At 37.8% G+C, this 12,942-nt stretch overlaps 1 pseudogene; it reads left to right on the forward strand.

Annotated features, from left to right (window-relative positions):
* The window catches only part of LOC118837253, a 72,276-nt pseudogene that overhangs the window by 2,758 nt on the left and 56,576 nt on the right, over positions 1–12,942 (forward strand).

The raw sequence follows: 12,942 nt of genomic DNA on the forward strand, positions 1-12,942 counted from the left end.
TCTGATCCTGGCTTTAGTTCAACAGAGTTACAAATCCAAGTGATATGTGAAGTCTGAGTCAGAAGGTGGTGAATGATTAAGAAGATTAGGGAAAGATCAAAAGTGAGGTGACATGGGATATGGACTTTAAAATAAAGGTAGGAATTTAACAAGTAAAAAGAAGGAAGAGTGGGAATCAAAGGGGGAATAATGTGAATAGAAACAAAGAAAGAGCTCTGTTGGGAGCAAGACTGGTCCAATCTGTTGGTAGAGTATAGGAGAATAATGTGAAATAAATCTGGAAGAGTAGAATGGCTTCAGGTTTTGAACTACGTCTTTAACTCTGTGGAATAAGAGGGAGTAATCCAGAAAGTGACAGGTGCTGTCACTTGGGAGTTATAGATTAATGACCTCTAGCAAAGGCTGGCTTTATTTTGCTTAGTTAAAAATACTGCATAAGTGGGAGTTAGGTGTTGATGAATTGCTTTCACCCTGGGAGGGATATCTGATTAACTAGTCCAATGAGAAAAAAGCCAAGGATTTCCTAAAGAGTTACCTTTTTAAACCTGCCCCAAAGGAACCTCTCTACCTGGAAAATTTCAGGAAGAACCTTCAATGAATCCTTATTTTATATTTAAATAGCATTTTCCAAGTTCCAATATAATAGTTTACTACATATATCTATCTTAGTAATATATAGTTTATGATGTTATAACATAATTACTATGTAATAATAGTAACAATAGCTCATATTTATGTAGCATTTTGAGCTTTGCGAATTACTTTTAGATGGAAGACAGTGTTGGTAATATTTTGTCTTTGTTGTTGGTCAGTTGTTTCAGTTGTGTCTGACTCTTCTTGACCCCATTTGGGGTTTTCTGGGCAGAGATCCTGGAGTGGTTTGCTATTTCATTCTCCAGCTCACTTTACAGATGAGGAAACCAAGCCAAACAGGGTTCAGTGACTTGCCCAGGGTCACACAGCTAATAAGTATCTGGGGCCACATTTGAACGCAGTTCTTCCTGACTCCAGGTGGGGTGCTCTATCTACCCTACCACCTAGCTGTCTTGATTTCCCAATTAACAACAAATTAGTGGAATATGCATTCTGGAGGATAAGATAAGCCCCGACCTCTCTTTCTAGTCTTTTTACACAATGTGCTCTTCCCACACTCTATGGTCCAATCAAACTGGCTTTCTTACTGTTCCTCACTCATGATAGATGATGATCTGTCATCTCTGTATCTTTGTACTAAATGACTTCCATATCTGGAATTCTGTGACTTCTTGCTCCTACCTCCTTCAAGTGCCACCAACATCTTCTCTATGAATTCTTCCTTGATCCTCACAACTGCAAGTACTTTCTTCCTCCAAATTAGCTTCTGTTCTTTTTGCCTATATTTTGTAAATGATTTTACAAATATGGGTACAGACTATGTTGATTCCCTTGGTAGAAGGTAAGCTCTTTGAAGGCAGGGACTATTTCACTTCTGTCTTTGTATTTCCAGCACTTAGCACAGTGATGGGGTCATAGTAATCACTTAATAAATATTTGTTGATCAATTGACCAAAATCACATTTTTCAACGCACTTTGTAAAGGTGAGAAAAATAACCCTATTGTCATTTCTTACTATTCATGAGAAGTAATTTTTTTAAAAAAAATGGGTCATGTCTACTTTACCTGACTTTAATTCATCTTACTTCTAAAAACTGAATGGGTTTGAAATTATATTGAACAAGAGATGGGCTTCATATAAATTTGAAAGGAAATGAATCCAACAACTGACTCTTATCCATGTTCCTAAATATAGCATCTAATTGTGTTTTGTACAAGAAACTATACTCAGTAGCCATGATTTTCCATCACATATATCTAATTTTTAATAGTCTTCCATTCAGCATTTTATTGCTTTTTTCCCCCTATAGTTACTAGAGCATATAGTTGCTCCATAAGTATAATAGTATTAACAGCAACAATACCCTTTCCCCTTATTAGTCCTTATGCTATCCTTATGATGTTTGCTGTTATAGAAATCAAACTACTTCCTCAAGGTCACTTCATTTACCAAGGCCAATCAGCAGTGAGGTCTATCCAGCAGAACCAGCTACATAATCTTGAAAGGCATAAGTCGTCTTATCTTATCAAGGCTCCAGGATTATTATCATTGACCTAAATTGAGACACTGTGTATTGGTTTTGCCTTTTTATAATTTTATATTAAATCATGAAGACTGAAGACTTTGTGTTTTGATTATTATGTAATATAGAAAGGGTTTTCTTTAATAGAATGTTCCCGATAAAAATCAAGAAAAAAATCACAGGACTGAAATCAAGTTTTCTGTTTTAGAGTTCAAGGTCATGACACTTTTCTTATTGGCCATGTGCTCCTTCTAGGAAGACTAGGACAGGGAAATGACTACTCCTCATACTCTGTCATTAAGAAAAATTATAATCACTAGGAATCTTCAAGGTCATTGTAATGAAGGATGCATTCTATGCCTACTCGACTAAAATGCAAACACTCCTACAATATCTTTAAAACACTTCAAGTGGTGATAAAGGGTTTTCTTGGCAACAGCTGAACAACATTACTCAGGCCTACGCATCACAGTCAAAAATACTTTCGGTGATGTTTGTTGCCCCTGAGCTATTCAGGACAGAGAAGGAGCTATTAAAGTCTTTTTTTCTCTTCTTTTCTAATTTTTCTATTACCATAAACCACACACTTGGCATGTCCACCTTTGACTGCTGGATATGACTGTTTCAGGAAGTGCTTAAGTGCCTGATGGCCTTGACTAGATTGTTTTAAGTTGCTTATCCTTTTCAAAAAGTGATTTATGATCAAGCAATTCAGTTTAGAGGGGAGTCAGAGCACTAATTCTCCAAAAAACACCCACAATTCTCTTTTAATGCCAAAAAAAATACAAACACAAAATTGTCATTAATCTTGCTGGTGTCAAAGGAGGCCATCTTGCTCTCAAGTGTAATGGGGAGTTTTTGCGTTGGTAAATAAACACTTTCTGTAATTTGGTTTCATTTTGCTAAGACTGGAAGAAAAATACTCAATTTACTTGAAGTCTACTGTCTCTCTTCAGAGTACAGTAGGCTGTGAGTCTCCACAGCATGTTATAAAGCTGTAAATAGGTTTCTAAACAGAGAATAAAAACTACTAGGACATCAAGCAGTCTCTAAAATCTTTACTGGTGGTGTTCAATCTGGAGGTCAATTGAATCTCTGAGAGACGATGATACCCACATATCTCCAAGGTTTCTGTTCTCTGACATGGACTTAGCATCATGGGATTTAAACCTCAGGGGTCATCTAGTCCAACCAGCTCATTTTACAGATGAATAAACTGAACCTAAGAGAGAGATTAAGTGACATGCCCTAGCTTACCCAGGTAGTAATTATTAGGACTCAGGTTCCCTGACCACAAAGCCAGGGCACTTTCTATCTTGCTTTTGTAGTGGCTGTGCCTCATACCTGGAATGTGACGCCTTGTGACTCCCTCTTCTCTCTTGCCTTTTAGAGTCTCTTTGGGACTGTCTTCAAGTGACACCTTCTACTTGATGTCCTTTCTGATCCTACTATCTCCTAGTTCTCTTTCCTCCCCCCTGCTCCTCTGATTTACCTTGTATCTATCTTGTTTATATTTTAAATACATATATATGTATATGTATATATATATATAATATATATTTAAGCACTTGCTGATTTCCTCATAAAATGTAAACTCCTTGAGGGCAGGGACTATTTCATTTTTATTTTTGTATCACCTTACACACAGGAAGCACTTAATAATTGTTTATGGACTGATCAGATTTGATCGATACATCATATTGCTTCTCTCATACCAACCTTTCCACAGGGTGAATAGGGAGTAAATAACCTGGTCCCTTGGCTTTTTGGCACCTCTACACTTGGAACAACTCTACTGGAATTCCCTGCATCAGCTCCTAGTGTGTCATGTGGTAGCCACTAAACCCAATTTTTCTCTCATCAGTAAGCCAGCATTTCATTACAATCACCTCCTGCCAAGCTGAGCTCCTCTACTATTTTATCTTCAGCAAAGGAGTCATGCTCTCTTTCCTCTTCTCCCTTTGTTCTGCTCTTTTGTTTAAGGGATCTACACCTACCCCAATAAGGAAACCCGTAGCACAATGTTACAGAATTACAGAAGTTGTAGCCATTAATCCTGTCTTCCCTGCATATGGACAGGAAAATAACTCAGCCTTAATATTTCTTGGTTTCCTACATATTGCTGACTGAACTGCTTTAAGCCCTTGTTTACAGTGTCAGTCCAGTCCTATCTGGGCCGGAGGCTGGTTTCAAGCCTATGCTTTCAAGCTAGGGTAGTTTGGCAAGATTAGTAGATGTCTCAACCCTTCTAGAACCAGCTCCCCAACCTTAGCTCTGGGTGTGGGAGCCTCAGGCTTTCTGAAGGTACATCTTCTCTGGCATCTTTAAAAAGTCCTCTTCTATCTTTCAGGTCACCTCAAAAGGGTCATGTTTTCCTTCTCTATTTTCACCCTCCATCTCAATGGCTAGAAGTGATTTGAAATTGTGTCCTTGGCCATGACTCCCTTGAATGGAAAGGCTCTTCCCTACCCAGCCTCTAAAGTCTCCTCTGGGATCTGTTACAGTGGAAGCATGACCTAGACTGATGAAATAATAGATCTTTCAAAGTAATAGTAACTAACATTTTATACAATATTTAAATTTTAAGTAAAACTTCATTTGAGCCTCACATCAACCTGATAAGTCATTGTTATTCCATTTTACAGATTAGGAAACTGAGGCTTAGAGAGGTTACAGCTAGTCAGTGTCACAGGTAGAAAACTGAACCCGCGTATGAGTGCCAGAAGCCAGCTGTCCCTGTAAAGAGTAAGAAATAAACTGAATAGTGAATCAAATTAATGCCAATCTTTATTTTTTCTTTAACTGAACACACAAACTCAACTACATAGCACAAACAGCAAGTAAACCAGTTTGAACTATAATAGAATCAATGTATCTTTTGGAAACAATTGAATCAGTCAGTCAAGCAATTATCATTTATTAAGCACTTACTATGTGCCAGATACTGTACTAAGCACTGGGGATACAGAGAAACACAAAAACAGGTCTTGACTGCAAAGAGTTCACATTCTAGTGGGAGAGATGACACACAATAAGCTATGCACATGTGCAAGACATACACTGGGTAAATGCAAGGCAGTATCAGAGGGAAGGAACTGAGGTGGGGGTGGGGTGGGAAAGGCCTCTCATAGAAGGTGTGACTGAAGTCTTAAAGGAGGCCAGGGAATTCAGGAGTTGGATATGGAGAGAGATAGCATTCTAAGCATGAGGACAGCCAAAGAGAAGAGGTGCAGAGTCTAGAGATGAAGCTTCAGGTTCAAGACATAGCAAATAGGTCAACGTTGTTGGAATCATAGAGTATCTGGAGTAAGGTTTGAGGAGACTGGAGAGGTAGGAAATTTAAACAGTATTCTGACTGAAGTAATATTTCGCTCCCATCCAATTGAAATTCCTGCTACAGATATGTAAAATTTTTAAATTTCTTTATAGAATCCTTGAAAGGTATTGCCAAGATAGGTGTGAGATTTGCAAAGTGACTTTATGATAGCCATGTGCCCAACAACAGACCATAGCGGAAAAGATCTAAATTGATAAATTACTTTAATACTAAAGTAATTTAAATCCCATGGGTAAGAATGACAATTTTTGAAAATACAAATACTTATTAAGAAGATGTTTTGGACATATAAGAGGAAAATAGTTTTTACATTTGTCCTCAAATTTCAATTGATATTCAATTTGAATATACTGACATGAATAAATCAGATGTGAATTAACATTAGGGTAACTAAGTGGCTCAGTGGATAGAGGGCAGGGCTTGAGCCAGGAAGACCTCAGTTTAAATCCAGCCTTAGACCTTTACTAGCTGTGTGACCCTGGGCAAGTCACTTAATGCTGCTTGCCTCAGTTTCCTCATCAGTAAAATCATCTGGAGAAAGAAATGGCGACCAAATCCAATGTCTTTGTCAAGAAAATCTCAATGGGATGACAAAGAGTCAGACATGACTGAAATACAAAATTAACATTCGGTTGCTAACAAATTCAGCTGGCAGAAAAAAAAAATTAGTCAGTAGATATATTTTTTACTTCTTCCCTTTTCTCCTCTGAGCTTTCAAGAGGCTACTCTTTTTCTTCCCATACAAACTAAATAATTCAATGAAAATTGATGGTTTAGCTATCCCCACAGTTTCATTTGTTCACCATGTGATCACTAACCTTTCCCATATGGTTATTGTCCTTTATTGTCAGTGGGAGTGTTCAAGGCTTCATTACTGATAGCAATTATCCCACACTTAACTTTGCAAAATTCTTTACAATCTCAGTTGATTAGTAGGGATATAAGTAGCCATTACAATAATGAAATATCCTACTAGGAAGACCTTGGAATCTGACTTTAACATAATTTTATTCAAGGTACCATAGCTTGGCCTCTATCCAGAGAAACTTCATTGCTGGAGGGTCCAGAAAGAATATTTTCACAATGGTGAAACACAATTTTATCAGAACTCAGTTTTATTAATCATACTGAGGAAGTACTAGGTAGTGTCAAGTGTGCAGAATTTTGAGTGAGAGGACAGGTTTTAATCTTAACTCCCCCATTTTTTAACTGGGGCAAAGTAATAAACTTATTAATTTTACCTCTAACTCCAGTGAGTTTGGAAAAGGAGGATGTTGGACTTTAATTCATTCAAGAAACATTTATAAAGCACCTATAAGAAGGTTGGATTTGATGGCCTCTAAGGTCCTTTCCAGCTTTAAATCTGTTCCCGATGACTTAACACCATCTCAATAACTATGCACAAAAGTTATGAATTTATAACAAAGAGAAACTTTTCAAAATTACTGTTTCCTAGGAGGGTCTCTGAGGTCACTTTTCTGTCAGTCACTGAACAAATGTTTTTAAGTATCTACAATACATAAGACACTGTGCTAGGCACTGGGGATAATATATGTAAAAACCTTCAATGTAATTTTTAAAACTAAAGGCAAAAATCAAAGGGGTCCTGCCCATTCTAAAACTTAAAAAAAAATTAAAAAGACATTCTCTCCCCATCTCTCCTAGAGTGGAAGTCCAGTGACCAAGTGCTCAAAAGCTGGTTCAACTATTGGCTTTGTTTCCAGCCTAGGCCAGTTCATCCCTCCTTTGGCAGCGCGGTTGGTCTCCTGCTTCTGGAGCTCACCATATTAGTACAAATTTAGTGCAGACATTTGATTGTCATGGCCCTCTGCATCTCAGAGCTCCTGAGTTCAAGAGACCTGCCATCCTTGGCCTCCCCAATAACAGAGATTACATGACCTCTGTGGTGTTTAAAAAGTTCAAGAGAAATGATTTCTGGGTAATTTAATAATTTTATTAATAATGCCAATATGTTTATTAATAAAAGAATGGTCATTTGGCTGTTTCTCTCTTAGACCAAAGATAATCATGGTGGTAGACTCAGGCTTATATGTGCTTTGGAAGAGAAGTGTTCCTGAGGGTGGCGATCAACCCTGATTGGTTAATAATTAATGAGAGAATGAATATTACAATGAGGGACTAAACCTATTCAAGTGAATTTTGATTTATGTCATTGGCTTCTAAGTTACACCCAGACTTTGGCAATCTATTAAAATTATTTATTCCCACCCAAACCTGAGTAGAGCACAATGGCTTCCCCACCTGGGTGGGATCTGTTAAAATCTGTTAAGAAAGTCAATCCAATACCATTATCAGTAATGTCCTTCAAGAGACTGAACTTTTGAAATCAGGACTTTAAAAAGGGGGAAATTCTGGATCTCCCCAAATCATTGGTTATTAATGATCATTTCTCTCACCTCGTAAGCACTAAAGAAATGTTAACTAGTCATTATTGTTATGGTTATTGTTATTATTATTCCTTTCAAAGCCTCAGTTTCTTCATCTATAAAATATGGAAGTTGAAATGAACGATATCCAAGCTTTTGTCCAATTCTGACATTTTCCAATTCTAAAAATTTATATTCTGATGATATTCAATGTTAAAAATCAATAATGGCCAATAATGGAACAATATTGGTTGAGAAAATATTTTTTATTTCCTTTAGGAATTGAAGAATCAGAGTAATAGAAGCACTCGATTCCAAAGACTGTGAGCTTTTTGGGGGCAGGAATGGTTTCATATTTGTCTTTCAACCCTAGTATCTTGCCCAGGGCCTTGTATGTATTGAATTTGATAAATGCTTGCTGACTTGAATTATTTGTTTAATTGATCAAATATCACTAAGGTTATTGATGGAAGACAAAAGGACAGGATTTGGTTTCCAGTTCCCTGTCTCTTGATCTGAGTGGCAACTATGACTCTTGAAGTCAATTTTTAATGATTGGAGCTTATTTCAGTACCTCAGCAGTCTTCCTGTTGCCTGCCTATTGACTAAGGTCAAACTTCTTTGCTTGGAATTCGAAGCCCTCCACAATTGAAACTCCTCTCCTTGTCCATCTTTGTTTCACCGTATTCCTCCATATTTACTATAGAACTGCAGTCAAATGAGCCTTCTCTCTACCCCCGCCCTCCAGCCCAAAAAAACCAAAACGAAAATCCAACAACAATGTTCTGTGACAACTCTACGTCTTTGTTTATGCTCTTGGCTACCCTGGTAATATTCGCCCCCCAACTCTCTTTTCTTATTGCATTACCACTCACCTTTTAAAGCCCACTTAAAATGGAATCTTTATTCATGATCTTCTCTGATCCTCCTTGTCAATAACCACCCTCTTGAATGCACCTATTTTAGTTAACTGCTTTTGTGTCCTATGAGGGAAGAGAATAAATTTTTATATAATCCCTACTACCTGCTGGGCGCTGTGCTGTCATGTACAAATATCTCATTTGGTCCTCACAATAACCCCCGGAGGTAGGTGCCATCATTGTCCTCATTTTATAGACGAGGATACTGAGGCAAATTGAGGTTCAGAACTGGGTTTTATTACTCTCTGAGGTTTATTAACTGTATTTTATATTATCAGTAATTTACTAATCTGTGCCCAGAGTCACGTAGCTAGGAAGTATCTGAGGCTAATTTGAACCCAAGTCTTCTTGGCCAGAGTCCACTAGAGTTGTATCCAATGGACCACTACTTGCCTCTGGCAGGGAGTAGAGAGGATCATGAGGTGAACTCCTTCTTTGCCCTGCTATTCAACCAACAAAACCTGCAACAGAGATGGAGAATCACAGAAACTGAATTCCAGAGGTGCAAGTCTCCTCATTCATCACCTAGTCTAACTCCATAGTTAAGAAAGAAATACACACCTACCAGATATCTAGCAAGAAAACATAGTAGATGGAAGGCTGGGGCTGCAGTCACAATGACCTGAGTTCACATTACTACTACTTGTCTGACCCTTAACCTCTGAATGCTTCAGTTTTCTCATCTGAAAAATGGGGATGATCATAGACCCTATTCTATAAAGTTGTTGTGAGGGTAAAAGTGAGGTAACATCTATAAAGCACTTTGCAAACCTTTATTAAAGCAATATATAAATGCTGATTATTATTATCACTGTCCTTGTTAAAAGAACCAGGATATGATATTTCAGATAGGTAGTTCAAACAATGCATACTATTCTGCATGTGGAAAGACCAGTAGGAGGTGGTTGTAGGTTGAGGTTGTCCGTAGAAGCTTCATGAAAGAAATGGGACATAAGCTGGGTACGTGAAGAGGCAAAAAAGGCAAATAAAGGTCCTTGGGGGTAGATATTATTTCCTTTTGCTTTTCTATCTCCAGTGCATAGTACCTCCAACTCATGGGCATAAGCAAAAATATGGAAGGGGGAATGCATAAGATGGTTGTATGTGTATAATAATGTATATTGTGTATAATAATGTATGTGTGTATGTGCATAATAATGTGTATATGTATGTATATAATAATGTGTATGTGTGTGATAATAATGCTAATATTAATTAATAATATTACCATAATTAATATTAATAACTCAAATATATAGTGCTTTTCTTTCCTATACATGCTGTAAATACATTACATTACCCTGCTTCCTGCTCTTCATATAGGGCTTTGTAATGTCTGAACCACACCCCCCACACACACACACACACAGAGCATGCCTGGAGTTCCTAGCTTCTCTGAATTCCTTCAGAACAAGAAGCCTTTCCTAAGCGTCCCAAGCCCTCCAGTCTGAGATTAACTTCTATATACACTCTATATACTTGTATGCATGTAGTTATTTGGATGTTGCCTCTCCTATTAGAATGTGAGCTTCTGGAGGGCAGGCACCGTCCTTTGTATTCCTAGAACTGAACACAGTAACTGGCACATAGAAAGTCCTTAATAAATGCTTGTTGACTCTAAAATTTTGCAAAGCATTTTTACATACGCAGTCTCCTTCTATCCTTACATTAACTCCAAGGTAACATCCCCCTATTTACTGGCAATCAACAGACGAGGAGACTGAAGCTCAGAGAGACTAAAGGATTTACCCAAGGTCACTCAGTTTACTAAGCGTGTGGGCAAAGGTTCAAATACAGGTCCTTCTGACTCCAAATCCAGTGCTGCTGTCTGTTATACCTGACACCTAGCTGCCGTATTTCCCGAATGGATCCTGTATCTTATCTCTAGACTGAATCTCCTAAAAAACCTACCTAACTTACTGACCTGGGTTCTACAGCAGAGAATTATTAAATTACAGATTTAGAGCTTGAAAGGATATTAGAGGCCTAGGAGTACCATCTCCTCATACATACTTAATAAATGTTGAATGAATTAAAGAATTAATGAATGTTAATTAATGATAATGTAGCCAGGTATTCTGATTGTCCAAATCCTTTCCTCCACCCATAAGAAAATCAATCCAAACATGTCTGAATATGGTAAAATATTTAAATCTAACATTCAATATACAAGAAACCTGGGGTTGAGTTGTGTGGTTCCTTAGAAAGTGTCGCCCCAGAATAAATGCATTCCCTCCAAAGCAGCAGGACCATCTGTGACTTTGATATTATCTGCTGGCCTGTGTAAACATACAAAGCCTCAGTTCAGATCAGGAGGAATGATGGTGCTTCCTCATTTCTTGTAGCATGTATGAGTAATGCAGCCATCTGCTCCACCCAAAGTGACTCATGATCACATTTCAATTCCTTTGCTTAAACTTCTCCTAATGATTTTCTCCACACCCCACACCAATCCCCTACTTGTTGAGTAGTCTCTCTTGGTTACAACTTCAGAGTTTCATTATTTAGTTAATGAGGTGGTCTTAAGTCACAGGATTATATCCTAGTTTTACCAGCAGGAAAGGACTCCCAGGTCATTTTACATGCTTACTCAAACTCACATAAGTATTTAAATCAATCATTCAACATTTATGAAGCACCCACTATGTGTTGGGATACAAAAAAGAGGTAGAAGACAGTCCTTGCCCTCAAGAAGCTTCCAATCTAATGGGGGGAGACTATATTCAAACAAATATGCACAGAGCAACCTATACAGAGGATAAATAAGAGGGAATTGACAGGGGAAAGGCACTGGAATTAAGAGGGGTTGGAAAAGGCTACCTGTGGAAGACGAGACCTTAGTTGGGACTTAAAGGAATACAGGGAGGTCAGTATGCCGAACAGAGGAAGGAACGTGTTCCAGGAGTAGGAGACAGCCCAAGAAAATAATCAGGGCTGAGATGTGTTGTCTTGTTCATGGCACAGCCAGGAGGCCAATGTAACTGGATCAAAGAGTTCTCATTGGGGAGTAAGGTATAAGAAGACTGGAAAGGTAATAGGGGAATAGATAATGAAGGGCTTTGAATGTCAAACAGAGCATTTTGTATTTGGTCCTGGAGTCAATGGGGAAGTCAGTAGAGTTTACTGAGTTGGGGGGAGGGGGCTGTCACATGATTGGACCTCTGCTTTAGGAAAATCACTTCAGTGGCTGAATGGAGGTTGGATTAGAGTGGAGAAAGATTTGAGACAGGTAGTCTCACCAGCAGGCTGTTGCAATAACATTTTTGTGATTTACATATTTTGTGATTTACATATGAAGAATTACAAAAGAAACCAAATATGTTAAAATACAACTATCAAAATACATATTTTTTAAAAGCTTATAAACCCCTGGTTAAGAACCACTGTTCTAAGATTAGGTGCACCTTCCCCAAATGCCTAACCTGCCCCTCGAGAGTAGCTTAGACTTTGGAGAAACACTCATTTCTCATTTCCAGGGAATGCTTAAGAGATTCCTTTTCTTTATTTAGTGACTAACCCATCTGGTATATAAAGTCCCAAATATAAATGCCCAAAGTCAAGATCTTACCACATAGGAAGGGGCTAGGATACACAGGACACCCTTGTGGATTGAAAAATATCAAGAACCACTTATTAAGCAATGCATTTTAATCCAAGCTTTAGATAAGACTGTCTCTATCCCCAGGGAGCTTAAAGTTAGTCAGGTTCCGATGCACTGAAGTGATTCTGTGCATAATTCTTTAACAATTCCCCATCCAAACTGTAAAATAGAACATTTGTGTCTTACTTCATGGTAGGAATGAGGAAATCTTTTGAATTGAGATCCTGGGATGTTTAATATTCTATAAACACAGTTATAGTTTGCATGAATATGGAGGTGAGGTGTTATGGTTATATCAAAATTCTCAGATATTAAAGACTTCAAATTCCTGCGAATGGTAAAAAAGAAATGTTCAAGTTTAAGAGACATTAAAAAAAGACTTATTGTTATGAATGGAGTTGTGGCAGAAGATTGAATCAAGACAGTGGATGTAAGCTCCTTGAAGGCAGTAACTGTTCCATTTTTGTCTTTGTATACCCAATATCTAATACAGTGCCTCACACATAGTACTTGCCTTATACATATTAATTGAATCAAATTGAATATTGGCCTGCAGATGGTCACAAAGTGATATGGAAT

Source organism: Trichosurus vulpecula, chromosome 2 (assembly GCF_011100635.1).
Source record: "Trichosurus vulpecula isolate mTriVul1 chromosome 2, mTriVul1.pri, whole genome shotgun sequence".
Lineage (NCBI taxonomy): Eukaryota > Metazoa > Chordata > Mammalia > Diprotodontia > Phalangeridae > Trichosurus > Trichosurus vulpecula.